At 38.0% G+C, this 26,715-nt stretch overlaps 2 long non-coding RNA genes across 4 annotated transcripts in view; both read left to right on the top strand.

Annotated features, from left to right (window-relative positions):
• The window catches only part of LOC121037121 (uncharacterized), a 33,558-nt gene extending 12,540 nt beyond the window's left edge, over positions 1-21,018 (top strand). For 2 of the 3 annotated variants that reach the window (XR_005793613.1, XR_005793616.1), the window contains exons 4-5: positions 8,001-8,111; positions 19,821-21,018. This is a non-coding gene — a long non-coding RNA (uncharacterized LOC121037121). Of the gene's footprint in view, positions 1-8,000; positions 8,112-17,085; positions 17,268-19,820 lie in introns of all 3 variants that reach the window. The other variant, XR_005793614.1, reaches the window with a different exon arrangement.
• An 868-nt stretch (positions 21,019-21,886) lies between these two features.
• Positions 21,887-24,239, top strand: LOC121037133 (uncharacterized). The gene is made up of 3 exons (XR_005793625.1): positions 21,887-22,456; positions 22,687-23,124; positions 23,978-24,239. It is a non-coding gene; the product is annotated as an uncharacterized LOC121037133 (long non-coding RNA).
• Positions 24,240-26,715: the final 2,476 nt, after the last annotated feature.

The raw sequence follows: 26,715 nt of genomic DNA on the forward strand, positions 1-26,715 counted from the left end.
CTTCTTCTTCTTCTTCTTCTTCTTCTTCTTCTTCTTCTTCTTCTTCTCCTCCTTTTTCTCCTGCTCCTTCCTCCTCCTCCTCCTCCTTCTCCTCCTACTTCTTCTTTTTCTTCTTCACTGTCTTTTCTTATTCAGAGCTATCTATCAACATGTGTCTTCCCCAGATATTCTTATTACGGTTTTCAGTCATATTTCAGTCAGTTTACAGTCAAATATCATCTAAGTCTTTGACGATCCAGCCAAACCTTTGGCCATGGCTCATGAATCATTATAATCATACACCTGGCCACTTCTTCTTCTCTGCCAAAAGAACAACAGGTGCATTTTTTGACATTCTGACCACTGGTAAGATTTCTTTCCACCACTCCCTTCAGGAATGTCCCATAAGGGGCTGTACGTAGTGCTGTAACCACCCACTCTCAGGTGGTGCCTGCATATTGTGCAGAACAATCTATAAAAGTCCAAGTGTTCTCTTCCTCCATCATCTGACTGTAGGGAGTCCCTTATGAGGCTAGAGATGTAGACTGGAAGAGAGAAGGCAAGTGTGTAGCAGGTGGGAGTGCGGACCATGGGCATTTGGGCTACTGCCTTCTGTAACTTATCTATGCCATCAGGGCTGCTTGGGCTTGATTACATATATACCACTTCCTGTGATGATGGAGTGTTCGTGTACACACCCAGCTTTATGGCTTAGCAGGTCAGATAACACCTGGTTCATTTTGGGCAGGTTACAGGGTAACATGTGGCCCCAGGTCGATTCTTCGGTCTCTACTAAAGCCCAATATCAGGCCCAATAAAAGGACTGCAGCTATCTTCAAAGAATGGCAGGGCTTTGCTCCAACAGCCTGAGGATCTGTGCTGTTGTTCCTCTATAGGGCTCTGCTACGGACTCCAAACAGCATCCTTATCTGCCCCTGCCACTTTAATTACCACTGGAGCTGCTAGATCACGTGGCCTAAGTGGCAAAGCAGCTTGCACAGCAGTCTGGATCTGTTGCACAGCCTTCTTTTACTCTGGGCTCCACTTAGAACTAGCAGCATATTGGGTCAGGCAGTAAGCGAGCAGGAGTAACGCACTGAAATTAGGTGTACATTGCGTCAGAAGTCCTAAGAGGCCCACGAGGCCTTTCTTGGTTGCAGTAGGAGCAGGTGGAAAGGTCAGGGAAGCCATGTGGGGATTCTGCCAATTGTTGAGTACTTTATCTTATCCTTATCCTTCACCTTAAGAGGGATGTTGTAACATGCTCCAAACCGCGAGATGCCTAGAAATCTCACTGAGGTAGAAAACATGATCTTCGTCGCACTTCTTTCACACTCTCTGACGCACAAATGTCTTAATGATAAGTCCAGAGGACTCGCTACCTCTTAGTCACTAGGTCCAATCAGCATAACAGTATCCATGTAATGTACCAGTGTAACATCACTGATCGAGAGATCAGTGGTCTCTGTGAACTAACTTACAGCATAGGCCTGGAGAATGGTTATAGTTCTGAGGTAGGAGAGTAAAGGTATAATGTCAGCCTCGCCCCTCGCCAGCTGAAAGCAACCTGCTTAGGGTCCTCCTTATTGACAGAGATGGAGCAAAAGGTATTTACTAAATCGGTGGCCGATAGTAAGTACCAGGGATGTGTGAACTCGCTCAAACAGCGAAGGGACATCTGAACATCATTTGCAATTGGATTCACCTCCTGGTTAAGCTAACAATAATCCGCTGTCAGTCTCCAAGATCCATGTGTCTTCTGTACCACCCAAACAGGTAAGTTGAAGGGAGACATGATGGAAATCATTGCACTTGTATCTTTGAAGTCACTGATAATGGTGCTAATCTTTGCAATCTTTCCAGGAATGAGACATGGCTTTTTGTTTACTATTTTCCTAGGCAGAGGAACTTCTAGTGGCTTTCACTTGGCCTTTGCCAGCATAAGAGCCCCCACTGCACGGGTCAGGGAACCAATGTGGGGATTCTGCCAATTGTTGAGTACTTTATCTGTTCCAGTGGTGCATTCTGGAACTGTAGAAATAACCACAGGATGGGTTGGCAGACACACTGGGCTCACTGCAAGAGAGAACTGAGCTAAAACTCCGTGGATCACGTGACCTCTAAAATCCTCAGTTCTGACTGTGAACTGCAAGGATGTTTTGGGTTTCTTGGAAATAGTGTCATTTCAGAGCCAGTGCCCAGTAATCCCCCAAAGTTCCAATTATTTCCTTTTCCCCAATACAGAGATGCCCTGGTAAAGGCCATAGATCCCTTTGGGAAAGGCTGGAGGAAAAATTAACAGTTATACATTGTTGGTGATGTACTGGATCCTTCCTCAAAGGGACCAGGCTGCCTGCCCTATAATTCAAAGGCTTCTGGATTTATAAACTAGTTGATGTCTGGGAAGTGATTGAGGGGCTGCTACTCTCTGTTTTTATGATTCAGGTTAGGCTTTTTTTTTTTGCTCACTTGACTTAGAACTTTTCTGTTTATACAAAACAAGTAAGACTTTAGTAGGTTTCTTATTTCATTTCTAGGAATGTCAAAATCAATTAGTCAGTATCCTAGGTCCAGGTGAGTCAAACTATTCTGATTGCTGTTTGTTTGTTAGCTTGTTTGTTATGGAGAGAGAATTAGCACCTGAGAGAGTGTGATGGGGAGGGGCAGAGGGGCAGGGAGAGAGAGAGAGAGACAGTGGGGGGGTGGGGTGGGAATCTCAAGCAGGTTCCATGCTCAGCACGGAGCCAGACACTGGGCTCAATCCCATAACCCTGGGATCATGACCTGAGCCAAAATCAAAAGTTGAATTTTCAACTGACTGAGCCACCCAGGTGCCCCCCATTGCTATTTTGATTCTGCTGTCCATTACCATCAATACTCCCACCTTGCTTTTGACAGTTGAGTGTCACCACTAAGCCCCTGTCACTGGAAGATCCAGTTCTTCTATTTGAATTTAGGATTCCCAATCCAGTGACCACAGGCCCAATTGTAAGGTCTGGTCTATAGAAAAGAGTGATCCCAGAGCCCCACAATGATACTCCCCTCCCCTAACTCAAAATATATTTTCCCTTACAACATTAATGAAAAATATGTTCTTCGGGTCTTTCCAGGGTGGTTGAATAGGTCTTAAATGGCAAATCCACTCTAATATTCTAATTTCCCTAAACCTTTCAGTTTCTTTTTTTTTTTTTTCCTTTACATCAACTGATCATGGGAGTTAGAGATGAAAGACAAAAAAAAAAAAAAAAAAAAAAAAAAAAAATCCTACATGAATGGGGTTTTAGTAGTACCTAGTTAATTAGGACCTTAAGTTATTTAATATGGTCCTTGGATAGTCACCCAAACCTTGAATACTCTTTGTGGAAATGAAAAATAAACCCTTGCTGTTTTATGTTCCTGAGATTTAGGAAGTATTTGTTTCATGGCATAATTTAACCTGTTCTTAAGGCTACAGTCTCTTGATCTGTCAGATGTGGGATTTTAACTACATGTTTCTAAGATCACTTACAGAATTCACATTCTATGATTTTCAGTTTCCCAATTTCAAATACAGAAACTCAACCATGTGAAAATAAATCAACTATATCCAAGGCCACTCAGTTCAGTAGATGAAATTCTGGGGCTAGAATTGTGGTTTTCTAATTATCTACCCACTACTTTTTCCATTAGACTGACTCATGCTCTTCTAAATTCAGTCATTCTTCAAAATACACATTAACATATAAAGCTTATTTGGGAGTGATTTTGAATTTTGGAAGTGTTATGGCATTGTTTAGGATGTGTCATTTGAAAATGCAAGAGTAGCTTATCAATACTCAAGTTTCACACATAAAATTCAGTCTAATTCATGTTATTTACCTGCTTTGCACTTAGAAATTAGCAATAAACTATAGGGAATATGGAAGCATATGATGTGATTTAGGTATTTTTATGAATTTTAACTTAACTAGCATGGGATATAATCGCACAGAAATTGCACATTTTATTTGGTTTTCTCAATGGAGAACAGCGCTCCTCTAGGGTAGGATTAACCACGATGTAAATTATTAAAGACTGATTCCTAAAAACTAGCAAATCAGAGTCCATTATCTATTAAGTCAACCATTCAAATTTGTCATTTGAGAAGCTGTCCAATTACTCCTATGACGCTGCGAGTGCTCTGAGCATTCTTGGATTTCTTCTTCAGAGTACGTGAAGCTTTTTGGTAACTATTCCTTTTATCTTTGAAGGTGCTATTGATTACTAGAAATTATCATTCAGAGTCTTTTGATGTGAATTAAAAATGTTATAGAACTAGACAATATTGCATTTATTCAAGTAATAAATTGAAATATCTTGTTTTGAGTCTTTTGCGTTTTGTAAAAGTGACTTTGAAGTTAATTATTGAAACGGTATCCCTTAGAGGTATGCCTGAGTGGCTCAGTCAGTTGAGCATCTGACTCTTGATCTCAGCTCAGGTCTTGATCGCAGGGACATGAGTTCAGACCCTGCATTGGACTCCATGCTGGATGGGAAGCCAACTTTAAAAAAAAAATGGTATCCCTTAAGAATGTCAGTTTATATCAGAATCATTGGAATTAGCCATAGTATCCAAACAGACCAAATTAAGGTTAATCATCTAAAGACTGATTTAACTCTATGCATCTGAGTGTATATGGCATGTATGTTGTGTGCAAGTATGCGTGCATATGAGAAAAAGCAACAGATTCATTATTTCATATTTTATGAAAGGTGTTATATCTACTTTTGAAGCATTTTGATTTAACTTGAAGAGCCAAGACATAAATATATACAAAGCAAAATATAAGGAAGATACTGCAGGCACTGAACCAATGTGGTATGACATGTCAAACAAGCAGGTTTCTTTCTCTAGAGATTTTAAAGAGAACAATAGATGGATATTTGTGGGATTTTTTTGGGCTATAGAATGGCCTGAAGGTAAAAAAAAATGAACAAGATTAATACGAGGTCATTTCTACAATCTCTAAAACGTTCTGAATGGGGCAAAATGAAAGACAGTATTATGGACTTGCTTTGGAGGACTAATGAAGGAGAAAAATAGAAGGACTCTGTGTGATCAGTAACTGTACTCCTTCCTTAAGAACCAGCGTGCTGGAGAAGGAATAGAGGGGCTGCCCCCTAAGAGTGTAATTACAAGGATTTAATGAGATCATGTGTAGAAAATGTCCAGCGCAGAAATCAACGTATGACTTATGCTCCATAAATATTAGTTTTATTTCCACCGGCCATTTCACATGTTTGCTGATTATTTGCATAGCTATGGATATAAGATGAAAATGAATAATTTAGCATTGATGTGCAGTATAATGAGGAAAGAAATAGAGAAGAGATATGATCTAATCAAAATGAGTTAGTCATAATCCCTTGTCTTTGAAAAATAATAATATAGTAAAGTCATATTTATATCAAGCTCTTAACTTTTCATATCTGTGATTTTCCTTTTATCCCTTGAATAGCCCCAAGACTTTGGTCAGGCAGGTTATTATCATCATGTACTTGATGAGAAAATTAGTGGCTGTGACTTGCTGAAGTCATAAAACTATTAGGTACCAGAGTCTGAATCAAAACAAGAGATCCCACCATTGGTGGACTGCCTCTAAGATAACACCCAATTATCCTTGCCTCTTGGTATTTACGCCCTTCTGCAGTGTCTTCTTGTGTGAGCTGAACCTAGTGACTCACGTTTAATAATCAGATTATGGCGAAAGTAGTTGGTGTCCCTTGCAAAAATTGGTTAAAAAGAGACTGTGGTTTCCATCGTGGACCCTCCCTTGGTCTCTCCCTTGCTTTCTCTGAGGAAACCTGCCGCATTGTGAGTAAAGCTCTGGAGAGGCCCAAATGAACAGGAACTATTATGTCTGGCCAATATCCAGCAAGAGCCTTCAGTCGGCCAACAGTCACATGGGTGAGCTTGGATCTCCTGAGCCCAGCAGTTGCCATGTGAGTGAGCTTAGAAGAAGATTAAAAAAAAAAAAAAGATTCTCTCCCAGCCACACCTCCAACCTGAGACCACAAGACTAAGTAGAAACCTTGATTACATTGTTATGATAGATCTACAGCCAGAGGCATCAGCCAAGCCACTTCAACATTCCTGACTCAGAGAAACTGTGAGATTAAAAAAAAAAAAAAAAAAAAAATGTTGATCTTAGCCATTAAGTTTTCGGGTATCATGTGATACAGAATGATATATTTGATACACATAAATTCCAAACTCTTGACATTTCAAATGTCTAGTCTATGTAGTAGATCTTAGTTATTATCCAATTGTTGAAACTTTGGTGTTAGTCTTTGACACTTAACTCTGACTTTGGCCAATTTGCTCAACCTCTCTATGCCTCAGATTTCTTGTCAATGAAATGGAAATAATAAAAACAGAAACTGCCTACGGGAAGAACAGAAAATAATATTTCTATGAAGTGCATAGAATTGTGCTGGTCCATAGACAGTGCCCATACCTTTTAGTATTAGCATTCCATCATTAATGTAGGAAGCATATCTGATATCAGAAATAAAGGAAGATAGAAAACTAATCAAGTATTCAAAACTGCAGTTGTAAATATGAATCAGCGATATTAACAATATACACCAACAGAAGAATAAATACACAGGATAATGTGGCAAGTAAAAAGACTGTGAACTAGAAGTTATAAACCACTGAGGTTCTGGCATATTTTAGTGTGTTTTAATTTCTCTTTTAGAAGACAGTATTATTCTATTGACTTGTATTATTTGCCAGGTATCTTAAATTAGAAATCTCTTTTTGTGCCAGATTATAGGCAATATGGCTTCTGATTATGGAAATGTTAATATTTTTATAAAGGTGTTTGTTAAATTTGTTGTCTTTAGATATACCTGAATATATATACACATTTTTACTCATGAATATATTTCAGTATAAGTGAAAACATGTTAAAAGTATTAAATACATATATTTGGAGGAAATTATGTCTAGAAGCAGCTGTGCTGTATGCTATCCCAAACAAGGAACAGAGTAAAAACAGTTGATGAGGCTCCATAACATTATTTAAGAGATATTACCCAAAACGGAAAGAGCCCTTAGTCATAATAGCAACGCTCTGAGAAGGACAGACAGGGAGTATTGGGAGTAAAATATTGAGATACAAGATAAGACTTAAAATATATTAGAAGGATGATTTGATTTAGAAACTAAATCACACACACAAAATAGTACAACACTAAATACTACTACCGCCATTTTCGTTTCTTAGAGCATTTTTAAAAGTGAATATGAGTCACAAGCATTTTTATGCAAATATACGATGTGAAAATCTGAAGAATTATAATACAGTGAACAAATGGCATTTACTAGAATTGTTTTTCAATGTTTTCTAGCCTGCATCAGACCTCTCGGTTCCAAAACAATCTATAAGAGTTATAAGAACAATATTTCTTTTTCATTAAGGGGAAAGCTCCTAAGGACTTTTTATGGAAAGGATGAAAATAAAAATCACTATTATCAAACTTATGAAAGAACACTGTATGTTAATATCTGTAAAAAATGGTATTTATATTTATGACAAAGATAAGGTATTCTTTTTGTGCACATAGTATCTAAAATCACTTTCCAGATATAGACTCTTTTAAACATTAACACTAAAATGACACACTATGGTTAATCCTCCAAATCTACAAAGGCATATTCCCTAGCTTGTTTTTTTTTTGTAAATATTATTTGCGTGCATGCGTGTGTGTGTGTGTTGATTTGATAAATAATAAGTCAATTGTTAGTGTAGGGATGCTTCATAGAAAATGAAAGCATATTAAACCTATCCATTGTTACTTTCCTTTACTGCCTTTGCCATTTTTAAGTGCAAGAGACAGAATAATATTTCATGATTTTTAAATATCATCTAGGGATGAACATATCTAATGGGATTGAGATTTATGACCAGCTACCAAATTAACTTCCATGATGGTCCCCTCTTATGGAAACCTATTGATTGATTTTAAAACCAAATGCTCATGTGCTTAATTTCCAGGAGAAAGCTTGATTGGAATTTGATGTCTCTGATGCCATGAGTGTCTTTCTTCAAGGGCAGTGTAAATTCACAATGGCGCTTGCCACAGAAAACGGAAGTATCTTTTGACAGGTAAGAGCAGATTAAAAATGCAATATCACAGATATGGAAAGGTATCCACAGTTGCTGAAGCAATTCTTTCCAAAGTGAAGAAATGAGACTGGTCGGTTGCTCCTCTCTTCTCGTTTGACAGTCTTAAGTGACTCAAAGTATGTGATCCAGTGCTGAGTTTTTTGGATTTCACACCTATTCTGTTTCAGACCTATCCTGTGATATTTCTTCTATCATCTTCTCTTGCTGTTCTTTATTCCTTTGCCTTCATCGTTTTTTCTCCTCTTCTCTTGTTTCTTTAACAATATATTGGATTTTTTAAAATTATAATACCTGTTTCTTGTCAAAGTCAAAGAATACAAAAGTATAATATAAAAAAATAAAGAATGTTGTCTTCTTTTTCTAGTGTCATTCCTGGAGGTAGCAAATGCTAATACATTGAAGGTGTAGCTTTCCTCATTTTATTCTAATTTCATACAAATATACAACTTATATGCATATAGACATGTGTATATATTGTGTATATATATGTATATATATATAATGTATTAAATTTTTGTTCTTTAAAAATTACATTATACCGAACACAGTGCTCTATAAATCCCCTTTTCACTTACAAATGAAACTCCCTCCTAGTCAATATGAGCAGGTGTAACTTAGGTTGTTTTTTTTTTTTATAGCTCTATAATATTCTATAGTCTGAATGTATGACATTTTATTCAGTCATTCTCCATACAAAAAGAATTCAATACATTGGTAGGATTTCAACACCAGAAAAATGTTTACTGCCATACCAACTTATAGCTGGTGCTTTTATTTGTATAGAAATGGTTTCAAAAGTGAGAGTGGCTAAAATATATTAACAATTTAAATTTTAATAGATATGACAGATTACTTTTCAAAAAGCTTTAAACAATACATGTTTCCTCCATAAAAGTCTAACAATTCTCATTTCTCTACATTCTGTATTGTATAGTCTACATATCTTTAATTGTTTGCTAGTCTATTATATGAATATGATATTTCATTTTAAAAACTAGAATATTTTCTTCATGACATTGTTGAATAGTTCCTTCTGTGAAACCCCTGCTTATACTTTCCTCCAGTTTTTATTTTTAGTAGTTTGAATTTTGGTTTGGATTCTAGGATTTTTGAGGAAATACACTGAAAACCATATTTTCCCCAGAAATTCTTTGCCTTTTAATTTTACTTATTCTATTCTTTTCACAAGTCAATATGTATCTGATCAAATCTCCATGTATTCTTCAATTGATTTTTCTATCTTGCCTATATCACTTTCCCTTTTTTTTTCCTTAACTTGAAGTAAATTTTTAAAAATTAGAATTATTAACCCAGATAAGAAAAACATGTCAAGGACACTAATAGTTTATAAACTATGACATTCAAATTACTTTGATAAATTATGTATCTTACATACATTATTTCATAGAGATTTCATAAGGACTTTAAGAAGGAAAATTTTTTCTTCTGTGTTATACAGGAGGGAATGAAGAGATCACTAAATAGAGAAATGGAATGGGCATCCAAGCCTGTATGATTCTAAAGCACCTACATTTCAACTGCAACCAGTTTCTTCCCAAGAGCCTTACATTGATGTCAGATATTTAGGCTCTCACCAAATGACTTGGGGTCAGAAACAAAGTGGGAGCAATATAAATAATTAGCCCAATCCTAAGTACTGATTTTCTTTTCTAAGTGCTAAACACTAGGCAAGCAACTTAGCTTCTATGAAAAATATTAAATTGGAGTGTTAAAATGAAACTTACCAATGCACCATATGTCAGAATGTAGCTTTAGGCCAGGAGTACATTTTCGAAGGAGATATTCAAAGATGAACATTGCAGAATTTATAGATGGGTCAATCCATCCAGAAGATTAATACTTAAAAACGCACAGGAACATAGCAAAGTTCCCAAACACACAGTGTGAAATGACAGAATTAAAAAAAAGAGAGAGACAAGTCCACAATAATTGTTGGAGATGTCAATACCTCATTTTCAATAAGGAATTTAACTACTATGGAGATAGTATAAATAAACCAATAGAATAAACCAACAGAAGACTCCAACAAGACTAGAAACCAACTACACCTAACAGATATATGTAGAATGTCTATAGAATACTATATCTCAAAACAGCAAAACACTTTTCCTTCTAAGTACACATGGAACATTCTCCAGGATAGACCCTGGAGAATATTTTTATGGCTAGGCCATAGAAAAGAGCCTTAATAAATTTAAATTTTTTTAACATTTATTTATTTTTGAGACAGAGAGAGACAGAGCATGAATGGGGGAGGGGCGGAGAGAGAGGGAGACACAGAATCTGAAACAGGCTCCAGGCTCTGAGCTGTCAGCACAGAGCCCGATGTGGGGCTCCAACTCACAGGCCGCGAGATCACGACCTGAGCCAAAGTAGGACGCTTAACCGACTGAGCCACCCAGGCGCCCAGAAAAAAAGCCTTAATAAATTTAAAAGGAATAGAATCATATAAAATATGTTAGAAAAATTGAGAAAATCACAAATCTACGAAAATTATATAACACAACTTTAAATGAATCAACAAAGAAATAAGAAAATACTTTGAGACAAGTGAAAATGAAAACACAACCTAATAGAACTTAGGAAATTCAGTGAAAGGAATTCTTCGAGAGAAATTTGTATCTACAAATATCTGTATTAAAAAAATATCTCAAATAATAATTCTACCATAAGACACTGGAAAAAAAGAAGAAAAATATAATCCAAAGCAAATGGAAGAAAGAAAATAATATAGCTTTGAGTGAAAATGAAGAGAACAGAGTACAGAAAAGTAACAGAAAAAATCAATCAAAATAAAACTTGTTTCTTTGGAAAGATCAAAAAAACTGGCAAAACTCTAGGTACACTAAGAAAGAAGAGAACACTTCAAATTACTAAAATCAGAAGTTAAAGAGCGACATCACTACCCACCTTACAGGAATAAAAATCAGTGTTAGGGAATATTATAAGGAATTGTATGCCAAAAAATGAGATAACCTAGATGTAATGGAGAAATTCTTAGAGGGGCATAAACTACCAAAATCAATGTATGAAGAAGGAGAAAATATGAATAGATTTGTAACAAGTAAGGAAATTGAAAATTTTTAAACTTTTCATAAAATATTCTAGGTCCAGATGGTTTCATTGGTGAGTTTTTAAAGAAAAAGTTTAAAGAGCAATTGATATGATCTCAACAAACTTTCAAAAAATATAGAAGAGGAGGAAACACTGCTAAAATCATTTTGTAAGATCAGTATTATTCTGCTCCCAAAACCAGACCAAAAAAAAAAAAAACCCTCAAAAAAACTTACTAATATCCTTATTAACATATATGCAGAAATCCTGAGCAAAACACTAGCAAATCAAATTCAGCAAAATATAAAAAAATTACACTCTGTAAGAAAGTGGGATTTATCCCAAGAATATAAGGTTATTTATCTTCTGAAAATCAATTAATGTAATATATTAACAGAATAAAGGAAAAAGAACACATGATTATTTCCATAGAAACAAAAAAATGCTTGGCAAAATCTGACACTGTTTATGAATAAAAGGAAGCATTCTCAACTAGATAAAAGTCATATATTTTAAAAAAAGAACAAAGAATATAGTGAGCATTAATACGTACTGAGGAAAGTCTGTATGCTTTCCCCCAAGATCAGTAACAAGGCAAAGTAGTCTGCTTTTGCAACTTCTATTTAACATTATGCTAAGGTTCCAGCAAGTGCAATTCAGCTGAATGAATGAATGAATGAATCTATCCATCTATCCATCTATCCATCCATCTATCCATCCATTCACCCATCCAGGCATAAAAGGAGGAAGTAAAACTATTTCTATTTGTAAATGACATGATCTTGGATATAGAAAATTTTTAAGTGGGAGCACCTGGGTGGCTTAGTCAGTTAAGCATCTGACTCTGAACTTCGGCTCAGGACATCATCTCATGATTGTGAGATCAAGCCTGCCATAGGGCTCTGCGCTGTCCATGGAGCCTGCTTGAGATTCTCTACCTCTTCCCTCTGCCCCTTCCCTCCTTGCACTCTCTCTCTCTCTCTAAAAGAAAGAAAAAGAAAATGAAAAAGAAAAAGAAAATCCTTAAGAATGTACAAAAAACAATTTAAATAATCAAGGCGTTCTGAAAAGTTGAAGAATGCAAGAGCAGTATACAAAAACGATTTGGTTTTTTTTTGGTTTTTGTTTTTTTTTTGGTACACTAGAAAAAAACAACCAGAATATGAAGTTAAAAAATAATTTCTTATATTATAAAATAACATCAAAAAATAAAATGCTTAGGAAAAAAATTAGCAAAAAATAAACATATGTACTCTGAAAACTGTAAAACATTGTTAAGATAAAGAAGACCTGAATAAATGGAAAGACTTAGCATATTCCTGGAGCAGAAGAATTAATATTATTAAGATGGCAATATCTTCCAAATGATCTACAGAACCAATGCATCCCTATCAAAATTCCAGTTTCCTTTTCTGTAGAAATTGACAAGCCCTTCCTAAAATTCACATGGAAATGAATAGTCAATGTCATCTTTAAAAAGAAGAACAAAGTAGGAGGACTCACACTTCCTGATTTCAAAACTTCTTACAGAGTTACAGCAATTAAGACAGTATGGTACTGGCATAAGTACAGACATATAGATCAATGAAACAGGATTGAGGGTCCAGAAATAAACTTTTATATTTATGGTCAAATGATTTTCAACAAGGGTGCTATGACAATTCAATATGGTAAAAAAAAATAGTCTTTTGACACATGGTAGTGGGACAACTGGATATCCATATGCAGGAGAATGAAGTTGGACCCCTTCTCTAAATCATATACAAAAATACCTCAAGATGGATCAAAGACCTAAATATAAGGGCTGAAAATACCAAATTCTTACAAAAATTATGAGTTTCCCCTTGTGGCCCGGGGTTAAGCAAACCTTGGGTATGACACCAAAAGCATATGCAACAGAAGAAAAAAAAAAAAAAGATAAATCGGACTTTGTCAAAATCCAAAGCTTTGTGCTACAAACAGTATCATCAAAAAAGTAAAATGACAACACACATCATGGAACAAAATATTGGCGAATCATATATCTGATAAAGGGTTGATATCCAGAATGTGTAAGTAAAACTATAATTCATTTTAAGAAGATAGATAACGGAATTAAAAAAAATGGCTAAGGGATCTGAATAGACATTGCTTCAAAGAAGATATGCAAATGTGCAATAAGCAAATGAAAAGACACTCAACATCACTAGCTAACAGGGAAATGCAAATCAAAACCACATGGGGTACTACTTCACATTCACTAGGGTGACTATAATAAAGACAGATAATAAGTGCTGACAAGAATATAGAGAAATAAAAATTTTCATACATGGCTGATCAGAATGTGAAATGATATAGATCCTTTAGAAAACACTTTGGCAATTCCTCAAAATATTAAGCATAGAGTTACTATGTGACCCAGCAACTCAACGTCTCTCTATATTCACCGGAGAAGTGAAAACCTATGTCCACACAAAAATCTTTATACCAATGTTCATAGCAGCATTATTCATTATAGGCAAAATGTGGAAACAACCTAAATGTCCATTAACTGATGAAGGGGTAAACAAAATGTGATATGTCCATACAATGCAGTATTATTTGACGATGAAAAAGAATAGTCTATTTAAACACCTTAACACATGGATAAATCTGGAAAACAGATTAAAAGAAAGAAGCCAGTTACCAATGACAACATATTGTATAATTTTATTTAAATGAAATATCCAGAATAAGCGTATCTATAGAGACAAAAAGTAGATTATTTGTTGCCTGGGGCTGAAGCGATTAGGAGTAATGGGGAATGACTGCCAATGTATACAGTATTTCTTTGTGTGTGTGTGTGTGTGTGTGTGTGTGTGTGTGTGTGTGTGTGTGGTTGGAGGGGGGGATGAAATGTCTTAGAATTTAATACGGTGATGGCTGCACAATTCTATGACTATACTAAAAATTATTGACATGTATTCTTCGAAAAATGGAGGAAATACTAAAAAATTCTGTTAAGTGGCTTATAAACTATTCAGCCACATTGGGAGTATGAAAAAAAAATTCTAGAGCTAGAGATTAGGGAAATATCTTTTGTGAGAGTTACACCGTGAGTCCCAGCCCTCTCAATTACAAAGTAGTAGCTTGAAGGTGACTATCCTGAAGGCTTATTAACAACTATCTCCAGGACTTTGGAGGACACAGTGTGCTTGGTAGCTGCAACATTTGTTTAATCTAAAGGATGAAAAACTGGCTGGCTAAACACTCTGATGGTGGAAATAGGAGAGTTTGCTGCTCTATTAATTGAAATCTCCAGAGTTTATTTAGGAAAGAGGATGTGTGAATGTTTCCCATGGATCAGAGGTTATTTCACAAGCATGGAGAAGATGTGATATAGAATACTCACTGGCCTTTTCCCAGTGATCTGGAAAGGCAAACAGACCTCCATGGAAGAAATGGAAGCCTAGTCAGGTTCCTGGGACTAAAAATGAAGGAAGTTATATCCCATCCCCTCAACCCACAGCATAGATACCTTTTTGGACCTTGCTTGACAAAGGAAGTGTAGAAATGTCCTGAGCAATGGCAAAACCACTGGAACACCCATAGAATTGTCAATGAAAGTACTCTTAGTTCAGTCTGTAATAACAAAAATATCATAAACTGGGTGGCTTATAAACAACAAACATTTATTTCTCAGTTTTGGAGGCTGGGAAGTCTAAGACCATGGCAGCATCCAATGAGAGGCCTCTTCTTGGTTCATCACCAGTGCTTCTAGCTGTAACCTCACATAGTGCATGGGTGTCAGGGATGAGGGAGATTCCCTGGGCTTCTTTTATAAGGGCACTAATCCCATTCATGAGGGCTCCACCCTCACAACCTGCCTAATCACTTCCCAAAGTTTCCTCCTTCTAATGCAATAACACTGAGTATTAGCTTGCAGTGTATGAATTTCAGGGGACACAAACATTCAGACCATAATAAACGTGTTCTCTTAAAACCAGCTGTGCTTTTCAAGCTGAAAGAGGAGGAAAAGTTGTGCTAAGCAGAGAAACGAAAGAAGCCAGGCAAACTTCCCTTATCACATGACGTCTTTCTGCCAACGATGGGCTCAGACGGCAAAAGGGGAGAAGCCTCAGTTTTAAGTCAGCTTCAGACCTTTGATAATTACTTGGGACCAGAAATTCTAATTACTGAAATGATACTGTGTTTTCTGACTTAAAGTCATTGTAGAATTTCCTTAGAGTGACCAGAAAAAATGAGTCTAAGTTTTCACATAGGAGTAGGGAAGAATAAAAACAGCCCCATCCCATTGAGCGTATCTACAAGATAGTGGGAGACACAATTTAAATTGTTTATAATTATACCCCACTAGTCATGCTTGCTCAAATTCTAAAATGAGGATAATAATAGTATCCAGTCCACAGAATTGCTTGATAAATTTCTCAACTGCCTAACAAATGAGTACTTTTAATTAATGCTATTACTATCACTTTGCCTTTACAATTGTTCACATGTCTTCTAGAACAATGTTGTTGAACATATTTTCTCCTGTAGATAGGAATGTTCTCTGTATTGTCCAATTAAGTTAGCCACTAGCCTCATTTGGCTGTTGAGCACGTGAAATGTGGTTAGTGCAACTGAGGCACTTACTTTTAATTTCATTTTAATTAATTTAAATCAAAACATAAATAGCTACATGTGGCTGTGGCTACTGTATTGGACAGCTCAGATCTCGACGTGTAACAAAGAAAAAAGATATGGGTCAGAAAAGTTGATTGTAAATTCAAGCCTAAGTCCAGCCAATGAGGGAGATTGTTCCAAACCAAATTATTGTTTCATTAGTGTAAGTGGCGTTACCAGAAAAACCTCAGAATGAATCAGATACAAGTAGAGCTGTAATTTATACACAGATTACGGGGGTGGGCAACAAGAATAGCAAATATATATACACTGAAATTTGCCAGTGCTAAAATATATTCAGACTAACTTCTGACACCTAGTCTGGTACATTAGTATTGATAACAAATTGCAGGTGGAATTTGAACTAGCTATTTTCTAATGATGCAAATCATTAAATAAAGCATCTTACTAAGAGAAGCCCTACCATCTTATTCTTTGTTTTTTTGTAAATTTTTTAATGTGTATTTATTTAAGAGACAGAGAGACAAGCGGGGGAAGGGCAGAGAGAGCCAGAGACAAACTCTGAAACAGGCTGCAGGCTCTGAGCTGTCAGCACAGAGCCCGACGCGGGGCTGGAACCCACGAACCGTGAGATCATGACCTGAGCTGAAGTTGGACACTTAACCAACTGAGCCACCCAGGCGCCCCCCCCCCCATCTTATTCTTTATGAATAAGATGTGTGTCCATCTGACCAGAACGTGCCAGCACAGACCTCTGAAAGAAAGGTTCAGTGATGTTCCTCTGTACTGTTAGAGGAGGTTACAGCCTGGTGAAGGGAAGGACATTTCCTTCCCTTTAGTAACCTTCCTGACCTACTCTAACCTACTCTTTTCTAAAGCCAAGAGGAAAGTTCACTTTGGAAAGGAAAGTAAAAAGCTCTGGAGTAAGAAGGCAGAGTCAGCAGGGCTCCACATTGAAGTCTGCAGACTGGAAGAAAAGACTAGAGCACATTAAACATTATACTCAAGCCATGTCAGATGTGGAGGGAAGTCTTACCTAAATTCGGCAATTACGGCCTTATTCTAACTCAATATAGAGCCAAGCAGCTGCGTGCAGGGGTGTTTACTGCTGCTGTCACATTAAAGATTTATGCCCGACGGTGGCATCCTCGGTGTAATGGATCTAAGAACTTAAACTTATTTTTTGTGAGTAATGTTTGAAATTGCTGTTGCCCTCCCCGCTCCCCCTCCCGCCCCCCTGCACCCACTGTGTATCCGCTGTTTCTCCGTACAGAGCTGGCAATGTGACCTCTGCTTGGGAATAGGACGGCAGTAGAGGATTTATACGATCCTGGATATATCCTAAGCTAGAGACCACCGACTATATGTAGCCTGAACTTGACCAGATGCTGTGGCAGCAGATCATAGAATCAGGAGCCTTCTGAAAACATCAGGAGATTAGAACTGCTTAAGAAGGTAAATGGCTGTTATAAATATATATTTGTGCAGCACATCTAGCATTGGTCAAGTGCTTACTCTCTATGTGGCGCTGTATATGAAGTGCTTCTTATAAATATCTTTATGAGATAAGTGATATTTTAGCCCCAATTTACAAGGAAAGAAACCAAGGCTTGCAGAAGACTAGGTAATAACATACTCAAGGGGACATACTTAATTATTGATAGAGGTCCTGAACCATTTGTTACGCACGATGCAATGTGTTCTCTCGGATATAGAATAGAATTCTCCCTATCAATCAAGGTGAAAGGTGGTGCCATCATGTCCCTGGGGTTGTAGTGACCTACTGATATATGAAAACAGTGTGCTGCTCTCTATAAATATAGCTTATATCTAACCTGAATGTTCTTCTCATCTCCTCTTTTTATTATAATGAATATAAAGGCAACTGAAGGAGAAGGGATTAAGTTGCTAATGTTGCAATTTCGTGAGGTCCTTATTGGACCCTGATCAAGGGAGCAGGAAACAACATCCATGAGCATTAATCATATACTCTGACTTCTGTACCACTGGGCGAGTGGACCTCAGGCCTGGGACATTCCACAGTTGGGCTAGCAGAGACATGTTTCTTTCCTTTTCCCTGTTACATAGGATGGTTTGTGGCACCCAACACCTGGATCCCAGCATCTAGGGAATATCTCCTCTCCAATGTCCCACCCGGTAGGAGCTGTCATGGACCTTTAGATACAACTACACACATTCGTACAAAGGATGATCAACAAGGATCAACAAGAGGACACATCCAAACATCTTGAATGTGTGTAGAATTGAATCTAAATAAACTAGAACGCAGAAATTTACCTTTTACTATAAGAAAAAAAATCCCTAGTTTCCTTATTGTCCACATTTTTTTGTCTTCCCGTTCTTTTTTACCCATTTTTTTTCCAATCACACAAAGCCATCAGGTAATTTGGGATCAATAGGAGAAATCAGACAGTTTCCCCTGGTGCCCAGTTTGCTCCAGATTGAGTTTACCTCAATGAAGGAACTTGGAGACATGCTTCTTACCCAGCCTTGGACCTGAACAAGGTCAGAGTGAACCTGTGTCCAAGAGAACCTGTGGGGAGCCAAACGAACACACTGAACACAAGTCACAGAACTGCTTTTCGTTCCTGCTCAGTGTTTAATCAGTAGAGGTGCCTCTGGCCAAGTCATTTAATCTCTTTGACTTGCAGTCCTTTTAGTCCATAAAACAAGGGTATAAAAACTAAGACAACCACTTAAATCTTTTAAAACCCCAACTTCCTATGAGTTCAAAATCTTAAGATAAAACGTTCTCTCAATATATGTCCAGAAGTCGTATTTTCACTAAACCAGTGTCCTTCTTCAAGATACCAGCGCTTCGAAAGCTAGTTCAACAGCACCTCTTTCATGAGGCTGTGTTTGAATGCATATCAGGGTTCTTTGCTGTAAACAACAGACTGCATGCTGGCTAGATCAGGCTGATGAGTGTATTAGGTTTAAGCAGACAAGCGTATCAGCTTAGAATTTCCTGGAGGGCTACAGCCAGACTAGGAAGTTATTCCTCCATGACTGTTGACAAACGACGAAAGGAGAGGGCATTGCTGACAATGGGTCGAAGCAAGGCAAGTGGAGGTGGAGACATCCTTAGTCAGGCATCTGCTGCCATGGCTTCTAGAAACCTAGGATATGGACACTGGTCCCCGGGGCCCTGAGAGCTCCATGCCTGCCCCTGCCGTTGCGGAACATGGAGTCTGCATGGAATGTGTGGCGCTTTTCTTGTGTTGCTCTCCTCCAAATCCACGTCTCCATGGGTCCTTCTAATTGTTAGTGGCTTGGTCATGTGCCTGCACCCAGCTGCAGAGGAGACTGAAAATGTGAGTGTTCTGACTTGTGCCTTGGAAAGGCAAGGAATTGTAATGTGAACAAATGGACCAAAAGTAAGGAGGTATAAGATAACAGCCACAGTTAAGGACTGTGAAAAAAAGAAAAAATGTATTGCCCTTGATTTCCTTCTCCAGACTGAAGCTTGCTTTGAAAAGGGTCAATATTGGGATGCCTGGGTGGCTCAGTCAGTTAAGTGTCCGACTTCGGCTCAGGTCATGATCTCACAGTTCATGGGTTCCAGCCCCACATCGGGCTCTGTGCGGATGGCTCAGAGCCTGGGGCCTGTTTTGGATTCTGTATGTGTGTGTCTCTCTCTCTCTCTGCACCTCCCTGCTCGTGCTCTCTCTCTCTCTGTCTCTCTTTCAATAAATAAATAAATAAATAAATAAACATTAAAAAATAAACAATTAAAAGTATCAGTATTAAGTAAATATAAATAAACACATAAAACTTTCTTAGGTACATTAGATGAACCTCTGCCTTTTGAAAGAGAAGATGGCTAAACAAAGTGCAAGCTTTTCTTGGTGACACAAGATTTTTAATATAAATTCAAATATTATGAACATGATTACGTAGTATGAGGAAACTGATTCCTCATTATCTGTATCCTTAAAGGTACCAGTCATAAAAGAACTTATCATTTCTAAATCTGATTTCATTTAGTGGACCTTCTTCCATTTCTAATTATCGTGGGGGTTATGAAATATCCTGGAATCAGATATATCTAAGTTCAGATCCTAGCAGAGGAATCTTGGACATTCTCATAACATTTCTGATGGTTATAGGAGATGATGAAAGGTAAGTATGGTTCATGGAGCCTAATGAATTGTAAGTACTCGTTGAATGAAAGCCGGTGGTGTTACACCTGCTTTATTTTCCCTGACTTTTCCCTTTGTCTGTTACTGTTCTTGATCATGCCTGCCTCTTACTCTGTTGGTTCAAACTCTTCCTCTTTGCTGCTTCCTCCCATTATGAGATTTCTTTTTTAAGAACATTAGGTTAATAGCTCTTTAGTTGATTGATTACTCAGTTTCAAGCTCTGCATCGGTCCTGTGTGTCTTTATGCCATGAAGGAACCTCACACCCTACCAATCAGCGCTCATTGTGTTTGACTTCTTGATTTCAAACCTTAGTTGCTCATCACTTCTGTTTGGGGTTTCAGGAAAAACTAGCCTGTCTTTTAATGCATCGGAGGTAGATTCCAACATATAAGTAAACATCTTAGTAGGCAAAGGTTAAAGTGAAGAGAGCGACAACAGCAAATAATCTTCTCTCCTCATTAGCATGTAAGGAGGGGTTTGGAGCCAGAGAAATTTTTGATTCCTAGCCAATCCACTTATTATTCAAGTTCCTTGCACAAGACAGTTAACTTCTTTGAGAGACTTTCCTGATCTGTAAAACGGGAGTTCAGTTGTTGACTTAGCGGGTTGCTGTGAGAGTTAGAAATGCACCGCTTTCCTAGGGCGATGCCTCGCATATAGTTGATGTCCCATGAATGCTGGCTGTCCCGGTCATTGCAGCTAGGAGCAAACCAGCAGATTGCAGTGGCCTCCTGAGAAGTGGGTACTGATTAGAATGAAGGAGGGGGGGAGGAAGACACCCCAGAGAAAATACTGTCTGCTTCTGCTCAAGGTCAGCCCTGTCAGGCTGCCAAGAGGCGAAGACCTTTAATTTCATGGTGTCATTTTCTCTTCCTAAAAGTACAGTCTGACATATATTTGCTTTTTAAATTGAAGTGAACTAAAATTAATCTCATTATGGGAATCTGATAGTCCTCAAGGTACTTGGAGACTCCTGAGTGTCACAAAACTAGGATCAAAAACGCTGGTAAACTGCCAGTGGAAAAAGCAAAGGCAGCTAAGTGGACGGAAGCCCGTGGGGCTGGGGGTGAGGGGCCAGGGGATGCTTATGTATAATTTGACTCCTTTGACACTTTGTCAAAATAGTGTGGCTCAAACAGACACTTCAAGCCTGAATATCTTTGAGAAATCCTTAAAGACCTTCCTTGCTGTTTCTTAGTGGACAGCTTATATTTTTGAGAGCCATTTGAATATTATTTAAATTGTATTTGAATATTCAGTAGAGGGCCATTATTAAGCATTGATTTGCACACATACTTTTGGGCAACCATGGATTCTGGAGCTGTTCGTGGAGCTTGATGTGTATGAGAACAGCTTTAAAGAGGAGGAGATATGCCTAAAGTGTAACCTGGGTTTGCTGTGTTCTCCAGATAAAAAAGTCTATATTTTCCATAGGAGCAGGAGTTGAGGTCTAGCCCCCTGTCATGATGAATCCTGGAAATCTATTTTTTCTGATGAGGTCTTCAAGTCGCTGCTGGAAGGTCTTCCAGCAGATGAGGCCCTCTATCTTCCCCTGGGTTTCCTGGTTTTTGATTTTCAGTTGATGGTCTGCTGTCAGCTCTGATATCCTGAATCTCTGTACCTTAAGTCCATGAATACAAGACACTATCTTCCTCGTATCTCGAGGGTTCTAGAACATCCTGGAGAGAAAGCCTTTAAGAATGACAGTTATCACATACTTTAAAATATTTATGAAGCGATTTTGCTTAAAAATGTCTGTAACTGTTGCTCTAAACTTAAGCTTTTAAGTTTTGTCATTTTCAGTTTTTTGATTTTGAGAGCCATTATAACGTCGTGACACTATACACACACACACACACACACACACACACACACACACACGGGGAGAGAGAGAGAGAGAGAGAGAGAGAGAGAGGGAGAGAGTTCTTCCCCAAAATGAGTTAGGTTCTTCTTTTCTGTAGTGACCCTAAAAATGCTTTGTTGATCTTGCCTCTCTTGTCCATGACATTTTGTGGTACCAGTTTTCCAGATGTCGCTTCCTCTTTAGAAACAGTAGAATTCACCACCCACGTCTATTCCTTCTATTAGAAGACAAAATAGCATAATCTTTAAGAACATGGCTCCTTAGGGAAGATTCCCTAGGTTTGTTCACTTTTTATTAGTGGTGTAGTCTTTGACAAGCCACTCTGACTGAGCCTTAATATTGTCATCTATAAAAATTACTATCTCAATAGCACCCACCCTACAGATCGTGGTGATTAAATGGCCATAATCCATAAGAAGCAGATGCAGCAAAGAGAGAACCTAATCTGGCCTGAGTATATGGAGAACAGGGTGGAAGCGTCAGCAGATAAAGCTCTACACTGATTCTTCCGTATTTGAGGAGTTTCCCCCTTTAACATGACTACTTGGGGTTCAGCGTATGCTGCCCATCAGGAAAAGTACTTTCTTTAGAGACTTGCATGACTTTCTTTAAAGGTCCGCCTGGGGGCGCCTGGGTGGCGCAGTCGGTTAAGCGTCCGACTTCAGCCAGGTCACGATCTCGCGGTCCGTGAGTTCGAGCCCCGCGGCAGGCTCTGGGCTGATGGCTCAGAGCCTGGAGCCTGTTTCCGATTCTGTGTCTCCCTCTCTCTCTGCCCCTCCCCCGTTCATGCTCTGTCTCTCTCTGTCCCAAAAATAAATAAACGTTGAAAAAAAAAAATTTAAAGGTCCGCCTGACTTCACACATTCTTAACTTCTATGTTAATCACCTGTGTCCGGGGTAGATATATAGGTGGAAATTTAGAGGTACGTTTACGGATGTCTATTTACTCTACTTCCTGTTGGGTGTTCTGACAGGCTGTCTGTGCCCTGCCCCATCGCCTAGAGCTCTTTAATTACACAGGGACTGCCAACCACCACAGAGCTTTCATTGACTTGAGATCGTTCTGCTTGTCCAGGGCAAGCTCGAATTGCTGCAGAATTGATAAATGACCTGCCACTTCCCTGGAGCCTTCGATTCGAGGCTGACAAGAGTTGGTGTGCACATTCCCTCGTTCTCTTCCACTTGTCGGAGTTATGCGGGATAGCCCTGAAACAGGATCCTCGCTAACCCAGAGTTCCTCAGTGGGATCATACTCCAGTTACCCATCATGGTAACCGAACTGGTAACACACGCTTCGTTTCTTGTATTCCCTTGCCTGTCTCACCAACCCACTCCACGGTGGGTTTTTCCCGAGGCCACTTTCCGAATGAACTACTTGCCCTCAAATCCTTGTTTCAGGGTCTGCCTCTGGGGAAAGCTGAACTAACAACGATCCCATGAGACCACGACTCATTGTGAAAAGGTCGTAGAGTGTCAGATCCTGGCACGTGGTATACATTTGTGCATTTCTTGGTTTTCTTCATTCACCGATTCGTTTTTTTAATTTCTTATTTTATTGAAAAATTAATGTGTATTTATTTTGAGAGAAAGAGAGAGGGAGAGAGAGAGAATCCCAGGCAGGCTCTGCACTCAGTGCAAAGTCCAACTTGAGGCTCGAACTCACAAGCTGTGAGATCATGACCCGAGCCAAAATCAAGAGTCGAAGGCTTACCCTACTGTGCCACCCAGGCGCCCCTCACTTTTGAGGAGGCTCTATGCCCAGGGTGGAATCTAATGCGGGGCTCAAACTCATGACCCTGAGGTCAAGACCTGAGCTGAAATTAAGAGTCGCAGCCTTAACCGGCTGAGCCACCCAGGCGCTCCTCATGGAGTCATTTTTTTGAAGTTAGTCAGTGTATTACTTCAGAGATCCACAGGGTTGCAAACAGCAGCCAAGCAGGCTGGCTGAGAGAGAGGCAGAGCCCCGAAAGCCGCAACATTTGATGGGAAAGGAAGCTTTCTGGCGGCCTTACACGCTCTGGCTATCCACTGCCAGAGAATAGGAAATACAAGGTGGTTTTTTTTTTTGTTTTTTTTTTTTTGTTTTTTTTTTTTACGATTTTTTTTAATTCTAATAATGGCCTATCTTTTCATAGTTTGCTGAACTTCCTTTCTCCTTCATACCTTCATATGAGTGGCATCATGATGTGGATCTCAAGTAGGAATGACTTTGGTCCCCAGAGGATATTTGGCAATTTCTGGGGGAATTCAGTTCATTTGCAGCACCGATCCGGGGGACTTGATGCAAAGAGAGAAATCTGTATCTCCGTCTTCCAATATGGCAGCCGCTAAACCCACGTGGCTCTTGAGCATTTCAAACCGAAGAACTGAAGTTTTCATTTTATGAAGCTTTCGTTAGTTTAAATGTAAAGAGTCACACACGGCTAGTGAGTACCACGTTTGACAGTGCAGGAGTCAGAGAGACCTAAAGCAAGATTGTGACTCTGTCATTTATTTGGTAGCTCTATGACCCTGAGCAAGGTCAGTTTCATCATGCGTACAATGGGGATAAACTCAGTGCATCCCTCACAATACTATTGTTAAGGATTAAGGAAAACATAGCATAGTATTTGCATTGATACACGTTCGATGAACTATTATTAATTTTATGTGAACTGTAAATATTCACCTAGTGAAGCTTCTTTCCACAACTCAGCCTGCCTTAGCAACAGGAATTGGAAACCTTTTTGCAAGAGCACACTCCCTTCCCAGAGTCCTGAAGTCTCAATCCTATTTATGTCTGTCGTTGGATTTAATTGGGTCCATTTCTCCATGTTTATATGAATATATCTATTTACCTATTCACCTATCTACTCTTTCATATTTAAATTATAAATTGTCTATCCCTAACCAATCCACACACAAATCTCCCTTCTATTTTATTTTGACTTCATGTTTGAACCACATTGCCAATCTGCACTCCACTTTAATTAGGATTCTGCCTCCTCCAACACTGTGAACCTGGCATGCATTTTGAGACCTTGGGTAAAGCTCTTCCCTTTCCCTCCTCCTGACGCCTGCCTCCCATGGAACAAAGCCATTTGTAAATGTTTTCACACAACTGACCATGGCATTTATAGATAGGGCTTTAGAAAGGCTGTTGGAGAGTTGCATTTATAAAGAAGAATTCAAATAAAACTTTGTCCAGAGTTTCTCAACAATGCCTGATGCTTGCTACTTGAGAAGAAAAAGGTCACCCTAGTTAATTTGAAATATACCTACTTTGTGTGGGTTTTATGTAGCTCATATAGTGTTCCCATTATTCAGAAAGCAAAGGGAACAAATGATCATTCAGAAGACACCATAAAAAAGTATTTAAACGTATGTAATAGTTTAGCTTTATGTGCACATTTATTAGCTTGTCTGTGAATGAGTATGCAAGAGAGAAAGAAATCAAGATGGAGAGAATATTTTTTGCCTTTGGGGGGTTGGGGGAGAGTATAAACCAATGGAGTAACAGTACATCAGTTCATTTAATTCAACAATCATCAATGACACCATGACTTCCCCAGAATAAGGCATCTTGTAAGAATGATGCCTTGAACACTGGAGTCATAATAAAAGAGGATGCCTCCATGGTGCACACACACACATACACATACACTGACACACATACAGACACATACTTGTATATTTGAATAAACAATAAAAGAGAAGAAAGAATATAGGATTGAAAGAAGCATAGACGTTTTTAAAAGTCAGCACTAGATAGGTTTCCACCACCTTTTCTCACAAATTTCCATAAGGTTTGTTTTGGTTTTAATATTTGTGATAAGTTAGATATTGTCTTTTAAAAAGTGAACACTTTAAAATTATGTTCTTGTCACTGAAGACATGCCAGAGGCCTCCTGGTCATGCTGGGACATTGTGGGTGTCAGTATGCTCGATAGTTGCTGCAAGAAAAGGAAAATGTTTAGCGTGTAATGCACAAAATCAAAGCTATTGAGTAAAAGGCAACATTTGCTATTCTTTAGGAAAATTGGCAACATCAAAAGTACATACTGTGGGTAATTAAAACCAAGGAAGTAGGTTATTGGTTCCATTAAGTTTATTCAAGAACCAAAAGAACAAGTATGGAATTAACTGCATTTGTAAATACCATTTCATAATGAATACGGCAATTTAGAAAGATGGCCCTTTAGCCAATTTTTACTTTTGAATCATTGCCATTGTTAACCAATTACCCAAATTGTGATAAAAAACAAAACATTTTTATTATTTATATAACAATGTGGGCATACTACTGAATATATATTCTTTAAGTTTGGATATTCCTCTTTTTACTTTCTAGCTTCTCTTTCCTATAGTAATAATTTAATAAGAAACATTTATTGGGTACTTATGGTCTACCAGTACTCTCCGAGGCACTAGGAAGTGTTGATTTGAAAGAAAAACAAAAATATATATGCTAAACATGTGTGTGCGTGTGTGTGTTGAGTAGATTTTGAGTACATTGAATTGAGTAAGTTTTTATGCAAACATTTGAAGTGGTCACATGGGATATGGTTTCTTTGGAGACGATTGTTCATGTTTTATAGATTTCTATTTACTTTTCCTTATCTGTTGAATGACCAACCATATTTTGATTGCAATGAAATTTCACTACTATAAAAAGTTCCTGAATTAGAGTGGAAGCATAAGTGAATAAATAAATAAAACAAATAAATAACATAATACTATATATTATTTAAGAAATATAAATCAAAATGTGATTGCAGATAAACTTTCATTTGGTATAATAACTAGGAACAGAGACATTGGAATTTTAAATATAAATTAAAGTAGTATTTATTTAAATTTTTTGTATTAATACTTAACAAATCTTTACTGTGAC

The sequence above is a fragment of the Herpailurus yagouaroundi genome, unplaced genomic scaffold, assembly GCF_014898765.1.
Source record: "Herpailurus yagouaroundi ecotype Mexico unplaced genomic scaffold, PumYag 28, whole genome shotgun sequence".
NCBI classification, from domain to species: Eukaryota; Metazoa; Chordata; class Mammalia; order Carnivora; family Felidae; genus Herpailurus; species Herpailurus yagouaroundi.